Below are 18,270 nucleotides of genomic sequence, written 5' to 3' on the forward strand. Positions count from 1 at the left end.
TGGAAAAGGACCATGTTGGGGCAGGGGAAGGGGAGGGAGGGAGCTAATGGGAGAGGCTCAGAAATAGAGCTCCAGCAAGGATGGGGTGGATTTGTGAGGCAGCAACACATACAGGGATGTGAAATAGAGCTCCAGCAAGGATGGGGTGGATTTGTGGGACGTGGAGAGGAAAGTGAGATTGCCAATAGGGTGCGGGTTTACACGGACAATGATAATTAATGCAAGGTGATTGTGACTGGTGAAGAGAAAGTACTTACTCTGTGTGGAAACTGGTCGAAGCAAGAAAACAAAGACACCCAACATCAAACCAGCTGGCAAACTGTTGCAGAGAAACCTGGGCCTCATTTTGTGGATTCCTGTGGGAAATAACAGAGAATTTTAGACGGAGCCAGTTTGAGACACATATCTTCTGTGCATTTGGAGTCTACGTTGATAGCTCACGGAAGGTGGCAGCACAAGTAGTTAGGGTAGTGAAGAAGGCGTATGGTTTTTGCCTTCAATGTTAAAGCCATTGAATGAAAGAGTGAGGAAGTGTCTCTTTTGTTTGTAATGATAAAACTTCAATTGCAATACCTCTGTTCTGGTGCTGCTCACTGTGGGTCAAAGGCTGGATTATAAGGACAGGAACATTGCCCCATCTCCAACACACTGTTACTGTGCTGAGGAATGAAGCAACGATATGTCAAAGTGTGGTCCATCAGGGAATGTTGCCACATGACTGACCCATTCCAGACTGCAGGAAAATGTGCTGAGGGACACACTGAAGCTTGGTGCAACCAACATACAAACTCTGTGGGGTAGGATCACAGTCTAGGGACCTTCTCCTGCTGGACATTGAGGGATGAGTCTGGTGGGTACACCCCTCATACAAGGGAAGGGATATCACCACAGGGGGCCACATGAGTGTTAAGGGTGTTTATTGTAAAGATAAATGCTAACGCTATTGAGTATGACACTATTGAATGTAGAGACACTGAAAGTGTCTGAAGATGTTGTTATGTTGTTTTAGATTTGTATAAAACAAGGAACTGCAGATTCTGGTTTACCGAGGAAAGACACAAAGTGCTGGAGTAACTCAGCGGGTCAGGCAGCATCTGTGGAGAACGTGGTGACGTTTCACAGAGTGCTGGAGTAACTCAGCGGGTCAGGCAGCATCTGTGGGGAACATGGATAGATGATGTTTCACAGAGTGCTGGAGTAACTCAGCGGGTCAGGCAGCATCTGTGGAGAACATGGATAGGTGACATTTCACAGAGTGCTGGAGTAACTCAGCGGGTCAGGCAGCATCTGTGGAGAACATGGATAGGTGACGTTTCACAGAGTGCTGGAGTAACTCAGCGGGTCAGGCAGCATCTGTGGAGAACATGGATAGGTGACGTTTCACAGAGTGCTGGAGTAACTCAGCGGGTCAGGCAGCAGCTGTGGGGAACATGGATATGTGACATTTCACAGAGTGCTGGAGTAACTCAGCGGGTCAGGCAGCATCTGTGGAGAACATGGATAGGTGACGTTTCACAGAGTGCTGGAGTAACTCAGCAGGTCAGGCAGCATCTGTGGAGAACATGCCTAGGTGATGGTTTGGGTCAGGATCGTTTTGTTCAAAAATAGTTTTGTAAATTGTTTTTATTCTGCCTAAAGTTTATTTTAAAATGTAAAGGAAATGTGAGTTTAGAAGGACTCTGTACACTGCGCTTGTACACTCTGGTGTTTAGAAGGATGAGAGGGCATCTCATTGAAACATATAAGATTGTTAAGGGTTTGGCCACGCTAGAGGCTTTGCCAAATTTCTTATTTTATTTTTGGGCAGTCCATATTAAAAACATGAATTTTTGGCTGGAAGAAATGGATCAACAACCAGATTGGCTAATGATGCAAAAGGAAGACTGTCTACCTTTTGAAATTGGACCGATCATATTTGCCCCCACAAAACTGCACAAAAAAACCTATAAAGAAAACCCCATAATACATAGTGGTGGAATACGAATTTGGAAACAAATAAAAAAAGATTTAAAATTGAATAATATACCACTCTGCCTTCCCATTGTAAATAATCCTTTATTCAAATCATCCTTTATGGACAAAGGTTTCACACAATGGAAAAATTATGGAATCAAAAATATAGGACATCTTTATGGGAAAGGTACTTTTCTTACATTTCAAGAGTTACAACAGAATTATGGACTGCACTCAAATAATTTCTTCAGATATCTACAAATTAGAGATTATGTTAAATCTACTACACAAGTTTACAGGAATAGGGAATCAGAAATTCTTGATGAATGTCTGAACAAGCATCCTAATACTGAAAAACTAATAGCTTATATTTATAACACCCTACTAAATAACGAGGTACCACCGACCGAACCATATAGATACAAATGGGAAAATGAAATAGGTCATCCTATCACGAAAGATATGTGGGACGAAAGTTTACAACAAATACATCAATGTTCATTAAATGCCAGACATACTTTAATACAATTCAAGGTCTTACATAGACTACACTTCTCTAAAATAAAACTAAATAGAATCTTCCCACAAATCTCTTCTATTTGTGATAAATGTCTACATTTAGAGGCTAATTTAACACATATGTTTGCAAACTGTATAAAACTTAAACATTTCTGGACAGATATTTTTGAAATAACTTCAGAAGTTATTAATACAAAACTGGACCCAGACACAAAATTAATAATACTTGGAATATCAGAACAAAGCTTAACACTCACAACAAACCAAAGAAACTTCCTCAATTACAGTATAATAACCGGAAAAAAATTAATATTAAAATGTTGGAAAGGCCCTACAACCCCCACAATTAAAATGTGGATTACGGAAATGTCGGAGACCCTATACTTAGAAAGAATTAGACTTGTCTTAATGGACAAACAAGATCTTTTCCATAAAATTTGGGCTCCATTCATTAACTATCTGAAGGGATAGATTGGCACAGCACGAGGACCCAACTGAAACTTGAACTCAGGAACAGATGAAAAGCTATACTTTATAATCTACGAACCTATCTCCATTGATGTATTACAGGTAACCCATTCCACCTCCCTTGTTTTTCTGTTGTGTTTTTTTTTCTTTCTTTTTTATTTGTAACTTTCTACCCTCTCTTTTTCCCTCTTTCTATAAAAAATAAAAACACTAGAAGCAGAAGTAATTGATAATGGAAAATTTTAATAATGTATGACTGATGTATATGAAAAGTTTTTTTTTACTATAATATGTAACTACATTTTATAATATGTCTACTTCTAATAAATAAATTAAAAAAAAAAAAAAAAAAAAAAAAAAAAAAGAAGGACTCAAGGTATAATTATTGTGTTTTCCAAGCTCATTCAGTAGCTTATAAAGATCTGACAGATCCCAAGAACAATGAGGGATTCTGCGTTTCCCCAAATCACATTCAGGACCTGAAGCAAAATACAGAGCAATGGTTAAGGCTGCATTAAGAGCTTTTATGCAATTCAACCACAATGATTCGTCTATTTTGAGCTCTGGGCTGTTTTACTTCCTGATTTCTCCTCAACTAAGGGGAGTATGAGGCAACCGTGGCTGACAAGAGAAGTTAGGGATAGAATAAAACTAAAAGAAAATATGTATAACACAGCAAAGAGTAACCGGAAGCCAGAGGAATGGGAAACTTTCATAGAACAACAGAAGGAAACAAAACGGGCAATACGGGCTGAAAAGATGAAGTACGAGGGGAAGCTGGCCAGGAATATAAAGAAGGACAGTAAAAGCGTCTTTAGATATATTAAGGGAAAAATAATAGCAAAGTCAAATGTGGGTCCCTTGAAGGCAGACACAGGTGAAATTATTATGGGCAACAAGGAAATGGCAGAAGAGTTGAACAGGTACTTCGGATCTGTCTTCACTAAGGAAGACACAAACAATCTCCCAGATGTACTGGAGGACAGAGGATCTAAGGGGGTAGAGGAATAGAAATAAATTTGCATGAGGCAAGAAATACTGTAGTATTGGGTAGGCTAATGGGACTGAAGGATGATAAATCCCCTGGGCCTGATGGTCTGCATCCCATGGTCCTCAGGGAGGTGGCTCTAGAAATAGTGGATGCATTGGTGATCATTTTCCAATGTTCAATAGATTCAGGATCTGTTCCTGTGGATTGGAGGATAGCTAATGTTATCCCACTTTTCAAGAAAGGAGCGAGAGAGAGAAAACGGGGAATTTTAGACCAGTTAGCCTGACATCGGTGGTGGGGAAGTTGCTGGAGTCAATTATAAAAGATGAAATAGCCGCACATTTGGATAGCAGTAACAGGATCGGTCCGAGTCAGCATGGATTTACGAAGGGGAAATCATGCTTGACTAATCTTCTGGAATTTTTTGAGGATGTAACTAGGAAAATGGACAAGGGAGAGTCAGTGGGTGTAGTGTACCTGGACTTTCAGAAAGCATTTGATAAGGTCCCACATAGGAGATTAATGGGCAAAATTAGGGCACATGGTATTGGGGGTAGAGTGCTGACATGGGTAGAGAAGTGGTTGGCAGACAGGAAACAAAGAGTAGGGATTAACGGGTCCCTTTCAGAATGGCAGGCAGTGACTAGTGGGGTACCGCAAGGCTTGGTGCTGGGACCAGCAGTGACTAGTGGGGCAGCGCAAGGCCCGGTGCGGGGACCAGCAGTGACTAGTGGGGCAGCGCAAGGCCCGGTGCGGGGACCAGCAGTGACTAGTGGGGTACCGCAAGGCTCCGTGCTGGGACCAGCAGTGACTAGTGGGGCAGCGCAAGGCCCGGTGCGGGAACCAGCAGTGACTAGTGGGGCAGCGCAAGGCCCGGTGCGGGGACCAGCAGTGACTAGTGGGGCAGCGCAAGGCCCGGTGCGGGGACCAGCAGTGACTTGTGGGGTACCGCAAGGCTCGGTGCTGGGACCAGCAGTGACTAGTGGGGCAGCGCAAGGCCCGGTGCGGGGACCAGCAGTGACTAGTGGGGCAGCGCAAGGCCCGGTGCGGGGACCAGCAGTGACTAGTGGGGCAGCGCAAGGCTCGGTGCGGGGACCAGCAGTGACTAGTGGGGCAGCGCAAGGCTCGGTGCGATGACCAGCAGTGACTAGTGGGGCAGCGCAAGGCCCGGTGCGGGAACCAGCAGTGACTAGTGGGGCAGCGCAAGGCCCGGTGCGGGGACCAGCAGTGACTAGTGGGGCAGCGCAAGGCCCGGTGCGGGGACCAGCAGTGACTAGTGGGGTACCGCAAGGCTCGGTGCTGGGACCAGCAGTGACTAGTGGGGCAGCGCAAGGCCCGGTGCGGGGACCAGCAGTGACTAGTGGGGCAGCGCAAGGCCCGGTGCGGGGACCAGCAGTGACTAGTGGGGCAGCGCAAGGCTCGGTGCGGGGACCAGCAGTGACTAGTGGGGCAGCGCAAGGCCCGGTGCGGGGACCAGCAGTGACTAGTGGGGCAGCGCAATGCATGGTGCGATGACCAGCAGTGACTAGTGGGGTACCGCAAGGCTCGGTGCGGGGACCAGCAGTGACTAGTGGGGCAGCGCAAGGCTCGGTGCGGGGACCAGCAGTGACTAGTGGGGCAGCGCAAGGCTCGGTGCGATGACCAGCAGTGACTAGTGGGGTACCGCAAGGCTCGGTGCGGAGCCGCAGCTATTTACAATATACATCAATGATTTGGATGAAGGGATTCAAAGTAACATTAGCAAATTTGCAGATGACACAAAGCTGGGTGGCAGTGTGAACTGTGAGGAGGATGCTATGAGGATGCAGGGTGACTTGGGCAGGTTGGGGGAGTGGGCAGATGCATGGCAGATGAAATTTAATGCGGATAAATGTGAGGTTATCCACTTTGGTGGCAAAAACAGGAAGGCAGATTACTATCTAAATGGCATCAAGTTGGGAAAAGGAGAAGTACAACGGGATCTGGGGGTCCTTGTTCATCAGTCTATGAAAGTAAGCATGCAGGTACAGTGGGCAGTGAAGAAAGCAAATGGCATGTTGGCCTTTATAACAAGAGGAATCGAATATAGGAGCAAAGAGGTCCTTCTGCAGTTGTACAGGGCCCTAGTGAGACCACACCTGGAGTATTGTGTGCAGTTTTGGTCCCTAATTTGAGAAAGGACATTCTTGCTATTGAGGGAGTGCAGCGTAGGTTCACCAGGTTAATTCCCGGGATGGCGGGACTGTCATATGCTGAGAGAATGGAGCGGCTGCGCTTGTACACTCTGGTGTTTAGAAGGATGAGAGGGTATCTCATTGAAACATATAAGATTGTTAAGGGTTTGGCCACGCTAGAGGCAGGAAACATGTTCCCGATGTTGGGGGAGTCCAGAACCAGGGGCCACAGTTTAAGAATAAGGGGTAAGCCATTTAGAACGGAGACGAGGAAACACTTTTTCTCACAGAGAGTGGTGAATCTGTGGAATTCTCTGCCTCAGAGGGCGGTGGACGCAGGTTCTCTGGATGCTTTCAAGAGAGAGCTAGATAGGGCTCTTAAAAATAGCGGAATCAGGGGATATGGTGAGATGGCAGGAACGGGGTACTGATTGGGGATGATCAGCCATGATCACATTGAATGGCGGTGCTGGCTCGAGCGGCAGAATGACCTCCTCCTGCACCTATTGTCTATTGTCTATTGACTGAGATCACCTGGAAATCTCTTTGCATCCTCTTTGCTTCTCCTAATTACTCTCAGTTTCATGTCATCAAACTTAGAAATATTAAAGTTACTTCCTTGTCAAAATCATTAATGTACATTGAAAATACCAGGCTCAAGCAATGGTTTCAATGATGGCTCATTAGTCACCATGTGCCACCCAAAAGAAGTCTCGGTTCCTCGCCTGCCAGAGAATTTTCAATCCATCCCACTTGAACATTGCCAAATACACATATTTTAATATTCCTTGTTGATCTTTTACGCATGCCTTTATCAAAGACCTTCTGAAAATTCAACACATCCACTTCTTCTCCCTGAAGCAAATAAACCCAGAACAAATTCCTGGAGGAACTCAGCGATTCAGGCAGCATCTGTGGAGGAAAATTATTCATCCAACAATTTCTTTTGTTTCAAGATCAAACATTGTTTTGGAAAACAGATACAACAAACAAGGTTATATTGAAATCTTTTCATACAACAGGTAGGAAACAGGAAATTTGAAATGTGGGAAAGAATAAAGTGCATTTGAATAGTCAAGAGAAACACCGCTATTTTAGATTTTAATCAGTCGGATGGAGCAAAAATAATGACATTTGTTCCCTTTTTAGTGAAGACACCATCATTGTAACAGGAGAACACATTTCACAATAACATTTGAAGAAGTACATCAGTTTTGCAAACTACATTTCAATCATTTAATCCCGTTCATTTAATCCACTATTACCAATGAAGAATAACGTGTGAAGTTTACTGACCTTCTGCAGAGGAACTTGTGTGGAATTCTGGAGAAGTAGCAATGTGACTTTGAGCCCAGCACAGGACAAGCTGAGGTTCCCTCACACTGCACAGTAACTGACGCTGCCTCTTGTCAAACTCAATGACACTCCCCCTCCAACTCAGGGTTCCCGCACCACTGGTGTTGATACAAATGGGTTAAGATATACAACAAATAAAGATTCCATCTGGAATCGAACTTGCACCTTTGCGATTTTGAACATTTCGAATGGATCTCAAATGGGAGAGCTCCAGGTGCTTTGCTGCATCTGCTGGGCCTGATGTTCCACCAGACAGTATATGCAATCCAGGGGGGTCCTGCCATTTCATGATGAAAAAACATCCATAGAGGGTTGTGTTCATTAAACATGCTGGCAATTCCATTCCACCCATTCGGATAAACTGAACCATTCCCGGAGAGAGGATTGGCCCTGATGAAAGGAGTAAGAACATACTGTTTCCTCACTTGCCTCTTCATGAGAAGGAGCCCACAGATTTCACCATGGGAAAACTAACATTGTTGGTGTCTTGACCAAAAATCATAATATTTAAAATTATTGTTGCTTCTTCCCACTGATTAAAAAATAAAATAATGGTGTTTCTCTCTAGTAAATGTTGCTCTTTATTCATTAAAACATATTTCAATCTCCAACCTGGTTTGGTGTTTCCAGGTTCCAAAACAGTGTTTGGATATTTAAAATAATTTATGCGATAAGACAATGTATTTTTGAATGTATGTAAGTGAAATCATGGCAAACAAATCTATTGTAGATGATGGTGATGTACCGTGTAGAATAGATAAGGGAGAAGATGTGGAGACACAAGAGTTTGTAGATTCTGGAAACACCAGCAAAGAGCAAACTGCTGGAGGGAATTTGTGGATCAGGAATCATCAGTGGAAGTAAATGGACAGATGACCATTCGCAACTGAAGAAGGGTCACGATACACAGGGTCATCTGTACATTTACCTCGACAGATGCTGCCTGACCCACTGAGTCCCTCCAGCAGATTGTTTTTGTTTGTTTCAGGGAGAACAAGTCGATGTGTCCAATTTTCAGAAGGTCTTTGAATGTTTAAATATGTGGATTAGGCAATGTTAAACAGGCATGAATTGAAAATTATTTGGCGGACAGGAAACAGAGAGGATATTTTGTTAGGGTGGCAGGTGGTGATGAATGATCCAGCATCAAGCCAGTTCTTGAGTCTGTTATTTTCAATGTTCATCAATGGTATTGACAAGGAAACAAACTTAATGTTTCTAAGTTTGATGACATGAAACTGAGAATAAATAGGAGAAGCAAAGAGGATGCAAAGAGGTTTCCAGGTGATGTCAGTCAGTTGAGTTACTTGTCAAATATACACAGATGCAGCAGAGAGCCATAGAGCTGTAGAGCATGGAAATAGACACATCAACCCAACACACACATAGAAACATAGAAACATAGAAACATAGAAAATAGGTGCAGGAGTAGACCATTCGGCCCTTCGAGCCTGCACCATTCGCCATTCAATATGATCATGGCTGATCATCCAACTCAGTATCCTGTACCTGCCTTCTCTCCATACCCCCTGATCCCTTTAGCCACAAGGGCCACATCTAACTCCCTCTTAAATATAGCCAATGAACTGGCCTCAACTACCTTCTGCGGGAGAGAATTCCACAGATTCACCACTCTCTGTGTGAAAAATGTTTTACTCATCTCGGTCCTAAAAGATTTTCACCTTTATCCTTAAACTGTGACCCTTTGTTCTGGACTTCCCCAACATCGGGAACAATCTTCCTGCATCTAGCCTGTCCAACCCCTTAAGAATTGTGTACGTTTCTATAAGATCCCCCCTCAATCTTCTAAATTCTAGCAAGTACAAACAGAGTCTATCCAGTCTTTCTTCATATGAAAGTCCTGACATCCCAGGAATCAGTCTGGTGAACCTTCTCTGTACTCCCTCTATGGCAAGAATGTCTTTCCTCAGATTAGGAGACCAAAACTGTACGCAATACTCCAGGTGTGGTCTCACCAAGACCCTGTACAACTGCAGTAGAACCTCCCTGCTCCTATACTCAAATCCTTTTGCTATGAATGCTAACATACCATTCGCCTTCTTCACTGCCTGCTGCACCTGCATGCCTACTTTTAATGACTGGTGTACCATGACACCCAGGTCTCGTTGCATCTCCCCCTTTCCTAATCGGCCACCATTCAGATAATAATCTACTTTCCTGTTTTTGCCTCCAAAGTGGATAACCTCACATTTATCCACATTATACTGCATCAGCCATGCATTTGCCCACTCGCCCAGCCTATCCAAGTCACCTTGCAGCCTCCTAGCATCCTTCTCACAGCTAACACTGCCCCCCAGCTTCGTGTCATCCGCAAACTTGGAGATGTTGCATTCAATTCCCTCGTCCAAATCATTAATATATATCGTAAATAGCTGAGGTCCCAGAACTGAGCCTTGTGGTACCCCACTAGTCACTGCCTACCATTGAGAAAAGGACCCGTTTACTCCTACTCTTTGCTTCCTGTCTGCCAGCCAGCCAGGACTGTCATGAAGAAAGACTGGATAGACTTGGTTTATACTCTCTAGAATTTAGGAGATTGAGAGGGGATCTTATAGAAACTTACAAAATTCTTAAGGGGTTGGACAGGCTAGATGCCGGAAGATTGCTCCCGATGTTGGGGAAGTCCAGGACAAGAGGTCACAGCTTAAGGATAAGGGGGAAATCCTTTAAAACCGAGATCAGAAGAACTTTTTTCACACAGAGAGTGGTGAATCTCTGGAACTCCCTGCCACAGAGGGTAGTCGAGGCCAGTTCATTGGCTATATTTAAGAGGGAGTTAGATGTGGCCCTTGTGGCTAAGGGGACCTCACATTCTTTATATTCAAATATAAACTTTATTTCAGAATAAAATATATGCCAAACTAGTCTGAAGAGTCCCAACTCAAAACTATCCTTGTTCAACAGGAATGCTGCCTGCCTGACACACTGAGTTACTCCAGTATTTTATGTCTTTCCTTGTTAAAACAGCATCTGCAGTTCCATAATTCTATACACAACTAACACAAATGCTTTTGGTGTCTATACATTCAATAATGTCACACTCAGTAGTGTTTGTACCTGTCTTTACACAATATACTGTCATTTGGCCCCTACCCTGGGGTGAGATCCCTTCCATTGTATGAAGGTTGACCCACCAGACTCAGTCCTCAATGTCCAGCAGGGGAAGGTCCCAAGACAGTGATCCTCTCTAACAGAGTCTATAAATTGGCTGCACAATCCCTCAGCAAGAAGGCGAATGGTATGTTAGCATTCATAGCAAAAGGATTTGAGTATAGGAGCAGGGAGGTTCTACTGCAGTTGTACAGTGTCTTGGTGAGACCACACCTGGAGTATTGCGTACAGTTTTGGTCTCCTAATCTGAGGAAAGACATTCTTGCCATAGAGGGAGTACAGAGAAGGTTCACCAGACTGATTCCTGGGATGGCAGGACTTTCATATGAAGAAAGACTGGATAGACTCGGTTTGTACTCGCTAGGGTTTAGAAGATAGAGGGGGATCTTATAGAAACATACAAAATTCTTAAGGGGTTGGACAGGCTAGATGCAGGAAGATTGTTCCCGATGTTGGGGAAGTCCAGGACAAGGGGTCACAGTTTAAGGATAAAGGGGAAATCTTTCAGGACCGAGATGAGAAAAACATTTTTTTTGCACACACAGAGAGTGGTGAATCAGTGGAATTCTCTGCCACAGAAGGTGGTTGAGGCCACACAGTTCATTGGCTATATTTAAGAGGGAGTTAGATGTGGCCCTTGTGGCTAAAGGGATCAGGGGGTATGGAGAGAAGGCAGGTACAGGATATTGAGTTGGATGATCAGCCATGTACATATTGAATGGCGGTGCAGGCTCGAAGGGCCGAATGGCCTCTACTCCTGCACCTGTTGTCTATGTTTCTATGCACAGGATACTGAGTTCCGCACAGTAACAGTGTGTGGGACATGGGGCCATATTCCTCTCCCCATAATCCAGCCTTTGCCCCACAGTAACAGTGTGTGGGACATGGGGCCAATATTCCTGTCCCCATAATCCAGCCTTTGCCCCACAGTAACAGTGTGTGGGACATGGGGCCATATTCCTGTCCCCATAATCCAGCCTTTGCCCCACAGTAACAGTGTGTGGGACATGGGGCCATATTCCTGTACCCATAATCCAGCCTTTGCCCCACAGTAACAGTGTGTGGGACATGGGGCCAATATTCCTGTCCCCATAATCCAGCCTTTGCCCCACAGTAACAGTGTGTGGGACATGGGGCCATATTCCTGTCCCCATAATCCAGCCTTTGCCCCACAGTAACAGTGTGTGGGACATGGGGCCATATTCCTGTCCCCATAATCCAGCCTTTGCCCCACAGTGGGCAGCACCAGAACAGAAATAATGTATTTGAAGATTTGTCTTTAGAAACAAGTAAACAGAATATAACCATATAACCATATAACAATTACAGCTCGGAAACAGGCCATCTCGGCCCTTCTAGTCCGTGCCGAACACTTATTCTCCCCTAGTCCCACCTACCTGCGCTCAGACCATAACCTTCCATTCCTTTCCCATCCATATGCCTATCCAATTTATTTTTAAATGATAAAATCGAACCTGCCTCCACCACTTCCACTGGAAGCTCATTCCACTCAGCTACCACTCTCTGAGTAAAGAAGTTCCCCCTCATGTTACCCTAAACCTCTGTCCCTTAATTCTCAAGTCATGTCCTCTTGTTTGAATCTTCCCTACTCTCAGTGGGAAAAGCTTGTCCACATCAACTCTGTCTATCCCTCTCATCATTTTAAAGACCTCTATCAAGTCCCCCCTTAACCTTCTGCGCTCCAAAGAATAAAGACCTAACTTGTTCAACCTTTCTCTGTAACTTAGTTGCTGAAACCCAGGCAACATTCTAGTAAATCTCCTCTGTACTCTCTCTATTTTGTTGACATCCTTCCTATAATTAGGTGACCAAAATTGTACCCCATACTCCAGAATTGGCCTCACCAATGCCTTGTACAATTTTAACATTACATCCCAACCCAAAAGAATGTGGTCTCTATATCACCAGCGTCCTCAAGGAGAGACAACCCTGCTATCCTTATATAGTCTGTGATGTACATGACCAGGGGGCACAATAATGTGGGTGACTGTGAAGTGACTCACAATTGGATCAGTTGCAGGATAATTCAGGATGGCACGAAAATGTCCACATTTAGTGGAAATATTAAAACAATGGGAAATGTTCAACTGTTTTTGTTTACCAGTCCTATAGAGCTGCATTCTGACATACCATACACATTATTTTCCACCCTATCTACTAAGCACAATCCATACCCAGAATTGTTTGGTCATGTTAGTGGAGTGACACAAATTGACCCAGTTATTCACCATCATAACTTGGAAATACATTGCTGGTCCTTCATTATCTGTGGGGCCTACTCCTATCATTTACATCATTTATTAGACACCTCATTTACTAAACACTCGAAATTTAGTTGAGATATAAAATAGCCCAGAGCTGGGAATAAACAAATCATTGTGGTGAAATTGCAAGACAGATCTTCCTGCAGCTTTGACCATTGCTCTGAATGATTCAGGATATGATGCAACATTCAGAGCAATGGTCAAACCTGCAGGAAGATCTGTTACAATTTCACCACAATGATTTGTCTATTCGGCCCTGCTGAGTGTCCCCCCACCCCCCTGGACTGTTCTCCCTCCCTCGGATGGTCACGTCCCACACACACATCTACACTTTAGTCTGTTTGAACTGTTTTGACTATTTCACTGTTCATTTACAATCCATGTTCTCTAGGTATCTAAATCTAAATCTAAAACTTATCAGTTATTTAAGTTGTGACATCGGATGGAAGCTGCAAACCAAATCTTGTTGCATTTATGTGTAATGACAATAAAATATATTATTATTGAAGTGTATAATCTCTGTGCATCAGTGGGGACTCTCTGCATTACAACCATGCCCCCAGTGTGCAGTGAATTTGGTCCTGTTGCAATATTTATACCCAGTTCAAAGTGTACAATCTCTGTGCATTAGTGAGGACTCACTGCATTGCAACCAAAGATATAGCAAAGATCCTATATTCTTGCTATATGATCTTTGATTGCAACCATGCCCCAGTGTGCAGTGAATTTGACCGTAATGCAATGTTTATATGTCCAGTTTAAAGTTAATATCCCTCCCCTCCCCTCCCATCTCCTCTCCTCCCTTCTATAAGATCCCCCCTCAATCTTCTAAATTCTAGCGAGTACAAGCCGAGTCTATCCAGTCTTTCTTCATATGAAAGTCCTGCCATCCCAGGAATCAGTCTGGTGAACCTTCTCTGTACTCCCTCTATGGCAAGAATGTCTTTCCTCAGATTAGGGGACCAAAACTGTATGCAATACTCCAGGTGTGGTCTCACCAAGACCCTGTACAACTGCAGTAGAACCTCCCTGCTCCTATACTCAAATCATTTTGCTATGAATGCTAACATACCATTCGCTTTCTTCACTGCCTGCTGCACCTGCATACCTACTTTTAATGACTGGTGTACCATGACACCCAGGTCTCGTTGCATCTCCCCCTTTCCTAATCGGCCACCATTCAGATAATAGTCTACTTTCCTGTTTTTGCCACCAAAGTGGATAACCTCACATTTATCCACATTATACTGCATCTGCCATGCATTTGCCCACTCACCCAGCCGATCCAAGTCACCTTGCAGCCTCCTAGCATCCTCCTCACAGCTAACACTGCCCCCCAGCTTCGTGTCATCCGCAAACTTGGAGATGTTACATTCTATTCCCTCGTCCAAATCATTAATATATATCGTAAATAGCTGGGGTCCCAGCACTGAGCCTTGCGGTACCCCACTAGTCACTGCTGGTCCCCGCACCGGGCCTTGCGCTGCCCCACTAGTCGCTGCTGGTCCCCGCACCGACCCTTGCGCTGCCCCACTAGTCCCCGCACCGGGCCTTGCGCTGCCCCACTAGTCACTGCCTGCCATTGTGAAAAGGACCAGTTTACTCCTACTCTTTGCTTCCTGTCTGCCAGCCAGTTCTCTATCCACATCAATACTGAACCCCCAATACCGTGTGCTTTAAGTTTGTATACTAATCTCTTATGTGGGACCTTGTCGAAAGCCTTCTGAAAGTCCAGATATAACACATCACTATTCAGATAGGACAATGAAATTCTTGGTTTGCTTCAGCACAACAGAACATAGTAGGCATTGACAACAAAACAGATCAGTGTGTCCATCTACCATTATATGTCCATATACCATTATAGCTGTTTAAATCTATATCCAAATGTAGATGGCATCTCATTGAAACATATAAGATTGTTAAGGGCTTGTACACGCTAGAGTCAGGAAATATGTTCCCGAAGTTGGGGGAGTCCAGAACCAGGGGCCACAGTTTAAGAATAAGGGGTAAGCCATTTAGAAGAGAGACCAGGAAACACCTTTTCTCACAGAGAGTGGTGAGTCTGTGGAATTCTCTGCCTCCGAGGTCGGTGGAGGCCGGTTCTCTGTATGCTTTCAAGAGAGAGCTAGATAGGGCTCTTAAAGATAGCGGAGTCAGGGGATATGGTGAGAAGGCAGGAACGGGGTTTGCACCAAGACCTTCACAACCTCTGGGAATAAATCACGTCCCTTCCAGTTCAATTCAGTTTAGTTCAGTGTCACGTTCGTGAGGTAAAGAGAAAAGCTTTTGCAGAATGCTAACCAGCCTGGAGAAAGACAAGTATAATTAATGCTATTCACAACTGAAGTTAGAATAGTTTCCAGTAACACATATTCAAGCAGATGACTGTGTGATGTTTGAAATGTCTATGATAATGGCAAATGACAGAATCTGTTGTTTTGTAATAAATGGAACGGTCGATATTCTTGCCTGTTCATGCTGTAGTTGGTCCGATAGATCAAACTAATATTCATTGCATCAGATCATGGTGGAGGTTGGACTTAGGAGGTCACCAATCAGCAGCATATGATCATCAAACTACTACAATTTGTCAAAGTAAGTCCAATATTGAGAGCAAATTTCTCCTCAGTTCTGAATTTCACTCAAGGTAGAACCTCCAGCAAACATTTTCACAATCACTAGTTTTTCCCTCTGTCATTTGGTGTTCTCCAAGCCCAACCTCACAGAGTTGCACCAAGATCTTCACAGCCTAGAGATATAGACACGAGAGATACATTATGTTCCAGGTGTACACTGGCCCTATCCCCGAACTCTATCCCCATTACATTGATGACTGCATCGATGCTAGAAAATATATCCACAATATGCAAACACAGTCCATACCCAGAATTGTTTGGTCATGTGAGTGGAGTGGCACAAATTGACCCAGTTAGTCACCATCATAACTTGGAAATACATTGCTGGGCCTTCGTTATTCGTGGGGCCTACTCCTATCATTTACATCATTTACTAAACACATCCATCAGTGGTGGAATAAGGATGGTCACATCCTCATGGGTTAAAAATGGAAGCCTAAACACTGAGGCCCACATCCAAAAACATAGATTTATCAGCAAAACATCTAGAGGGAATCACAACGTGCAGCTCATCATCAGCTCAGGAGTTAGTGTCATCCTCATTGTGACAAGATATCTAATCAGGCTCCTTCCTTAATCCGGGTTAACAACTCATTTCCCCCATATTGTGTGAATTCTGCAGAGAAATACAATTCATTTTTATTGCTGCTCAGCCTCTGTTGAGTCTGGAAGAGTTAAACATGACCTCTCTAAATTAAACAACATTCAAAGCAGAGCTAGACAGACTCGATACATAAAGATATTTCCAGTGACTGTAGGATCTGGAACAAGGGGTTTTGGACTCAAGATAAGGGGTGAAACATTTAGGGCTGAGACATTTCTTCATTGTGAATATGGTGAGCCATTGAAATTCACCCCACAGAAAATGGTAGATGGCAGGTCACTGAATCTTGTCAAGTTGGGGATAGATTTATTTGACATAAAATGCATCAACATTTATCGGAAGAGAATTGGAATATGAGAATGTTTTGAAGGATTGAACAGGCTCAAAGTGACAAATAATCCACCCCTGATTCCCTTTTGCATGTTTCAATAGGTTTTGGGATAGTTTGATGTTGTCTTTGTCCTTCACAATTCTGATGTTTATTTACATATTGTGAAATTTAGTCAGATAAAAAACAGGAAGTGAAACAGCCCACAGGTGAGAATAGACGAATCATTGTGGTTAAATTGCAACAGATCTTCCTGCAGCTTTGACCATTGCTCTGAATTTTACATCATATCCTGAATGTGATGGGAAAAGGCAGAATCCTTGCTCTCTTCAAACCTCACATTCTTTATATTCAAAAATAAACTTTATTTCAGAATAAAATATATGCCAAACTAGTCTGAAGAGTCCCAACTCAAAACTATCCTTGTTCAACAGGAATGCTGCCTGCCTGACACACTGAGTTACTCCAGTATTTTCTGTCTTTCCTTGGTAAAACAGCATCTGCAGTTCCATAATTCTATACACAACTAACACAAATGCTTTTGGTGTCTATACATTCAATAATGTCACACTCAGTAGTGTTTGTACACAATATACTGTCATTTGGCCCCTTCCCTGGGGTGATATCCCTTCCATTGTATGAAGGTTGACCCACCAGACTCAGTCCTCAATGTCCAGCAGGGGAAGGTCCCAAGACAGTGATCCTCTCTAACAGAGTCTATAAATTGGCTGCACAATCCCTCAGCAAGAAGGCGAATGGTATGTTAGCATTCATAACAAAAGGATTTGAGTATAGGAGCAGGGAGGTTCTACTGCAGTTGTACAGTGTCTTGGTGAGACCACACCTGGAGTATTGCGTACAGTTTTGGTCTCCTAATCTGAGGGAAGACATTCTTGCCATAGAGGATTTGAGTATAGGAGCAGGGAGGTTCTACTGCAGTTGTACAGGGTCTTGGTGAGACCACACCTGGAGTATTGCGTACAGTTTTGGTCTCCTAATCTGAGGAAAGACATTCTTGCCATAGAGGGAGTACAGAGAAGGTTCACCAGGCTGATTCCTGGGATGGCAGGACTTTCATATGAAGAAAGACTGGATAGATTCGGCTTGTACTCGCTAGGGTTTAGAAGTTGAGGGGGATCTTATAGAAACTTACAAAATTCTTAAGGGGTTGGACAGGCTAGATGCAGGAAGATTGTTCCCGATGTTGGGGAAGTCCAGGACAAGGGGTCACAGTTTAAAGATAAAGGGGAAATCTTTTAGGACCGAGATGAGAAAAACATTTTTTTTTGCACACACAGAGAGTGGTGAATCTGTGGAATTCTCTGCCACAGAAGGTGGTTGAGGCCACAGTTCATTGGCTATATTTAAGAGGGAGTTAGATGGGGCCTTTGCGGCTAAAGGGATCAGGGGGTATGGAGAGAAGGCAGGTACAGGATACTGAGTTGGATGATCAGCCATGATCATATTGAATGGCGAATGGTGCAGGCTCGAAGGGCCGAATGGCCTCTACTGGGATACTGCAATAGTGTTTACTTGTCAGAGGTTGGAGACACACAAGTGATAATATTTAAGCATGAGAAAGAAGATGGTCTAATTTCCACAGTTGTAATCCGTGGTTCAACAGAGAATATAATTGATATTATATCTGTCTGAAGAGTCCCAACTCAAAACTATCCTTGTTCACTCCTGCACCTATTGTCTATGTTTCTATGTTTCCATGTTATCCTGCAGTCTGGAGTGGGTCAGTCAGCCACATCCCTAGTTTGACCTCTCTTTGTCATATTGTTGTTTTATACCTCAGCACAGTAACAGTGTGTGGGACATGGGGCCAATGTTCCTGTC

At 43.9% G+C, this 18,270-nt stretch overlaps 1 long non-coding RNA gene across 1 annotated transcript; it reads right to left on the minus strand.

The window, feature by feature from the left end:
* Positions 1 to 722: 722 nt before the first annotated feature.
* On the minus strand, positions 723 to 18,060 carry LOC116970436. Its single transcript, XR_004411140.1, has 3 exons — positions 17,939 to 18,060; positions 15,286 to 15,290; positions 723 to 733 (listed from the first exon to the last, which is right to left on the minus strand). It is a non-coding gene; the product is annotated as an uncharacterized LOC116970436 (long non-coding RNA).
* Between the last annotated feature and the right edge of the window lie 210 nt (positions 18,061 to 18,270).

The sequence above is a fragment of the Amblyraja radiata genome, unplaced genomic scaffold (assembly GCF_010909765.2).
Source record: "Amblyraja radiata isolate CabotCenter1 unplaced genomic scaffold, sAmbRad1.1.pri scaffold_87_ctg1, whole genome shotgun sequence".
Lineage (NCBI taxonomy): Eukaryota > Metazoa > Chordata > Chondrichthyes > Rajiformes > Rajidae > Amblyraja > Amblyraja radiata.